This window comes from Elephantulus edwardii, unplaced genomic scaffold, assembly GCF_000299155.1.
Source record: "Elephantulus edwardii isolate Elephantulus edwardi_28Jun2011 unplaced genomic scaffold, EleEdw1.0 scaffold00070, whole genome shotgun sequence".
Taxonomy (NCBI): Eukaryota; Metazoa; Chordata; class Mammalia; order Macroscelidea; family Macroscelididae; genus Elephantulus; species Elephantulus edwardii.
In genome coordinates, this window is record NW_006399820.1 from 1978863 (window position 1) to 1980306 (window position 1444).

Here is a 1444-nt window from a genome sequence, read left to right on the forward strand (position 1 = left end):
TCACAATAGCAAAGAGTTGGAAACAACCCAAGTGCCCATCAACAAATGAATGGATAGAGAAGCTGTGGTATAGTCACACAATGGAATACTATGCTGTAATTGAAAAACAAGGAACTCACGAATTATTATACAAAATGAGTGACCCTGGAGAATGTTATGCTGAGCAAAATATCTCAGTCACAAAAGGACAAGTACTGCATAGTGCCACTATTGTAAAACAGGACTGACATGGGAGTTGGGAGGAAATGGAGAATAATAGAGGAGATAATGTATACTACATTGAAACAGATGAGGGAGAGAAGTGTTTAGGAGGAATATATGATTAGGTATTATTGTCATGACAGAACTCCAGAATGAAAGCTGCATAGTGGAGCAGACGGGGGAGAGATTGTATAAAAATGAAAGCATTTTTTCTTTCTTTTAAAAGTGAAAAGCAAACTGAAGGGGAAGGGTGGGCAAAAAGGAAAGTGCAACAATGGATGAATGGAAATCCAAAATCCCTGTAAACTTTCATTAAAATTATTTAAAAAAATATTCTGTGCTCCTGGTTGTATATTACTGAGCTTAGCTCCCTGTTCCTATCTCTTTCACTGCTAGAAGATTCACATAAAAATATTGCCAAGGAGAGTTGGCAGGTAGTCTCCAGGAGAATAAAAGTAAAAATTGAGTTTGAAGAAAAAATGTGGTTAAGGGGAAGTGACTTGGCTGAGCAGTGTGTGTTAAGTCCTCTAAATTATAGTTTATTGAATGAAAAATCAGAAAACAGGTCATCTGCTTTAGTCTTCAAGATACCAGCACACTTTAAAATGCTTCAAGATTAATAATTACTTGTATTCTGTGTAGCATTTGTTCTTGTTAAAAATTAGTGGATTGATAGGGATAAAAAACTTTAACTCAAACTATATAGTTTGTGGTTTTGAAATATTTTTGAAAAAGTTTTAAAAGTCTAGATTCCAGCCAGCTGAAGCACAAAGATTTAAAACAAATATTTACTGTTTGTTCTGCCAATGAGCTATGAGGCAATAATTTCTTTATTGCCATGCTGGTCAAGGAAGTACTTGGAACCAGTATCAAACAATAATCTGGTAAATTTGAAGAGAAATATTGGGGGATAATTTGCTTCTTATGTTTCCTAGGGATTGTTAATATTAGCTTTCTCAGAATGGTAACAAAGCAAATAAAATAAGGATCATATAGTCTTTGAAAGTATATTACAAAAAATATTTAAAAAAACATAGTATGCTACCCTTTATATATTTTACTGCTTACATGTAATGAAAATTTTCTTAACATAATTTCACTCAACACTATTTACTTTGATAACTAAATTTATACTTCTAAGAATTAATTCTAAAAAAAATTAATTCTAGAACTTCCCTTGGAGACAGTACAACTAAACTTAAGAGACACTGGTCAAAAGAAAAAAAAAATGTCAGCAGTTGAC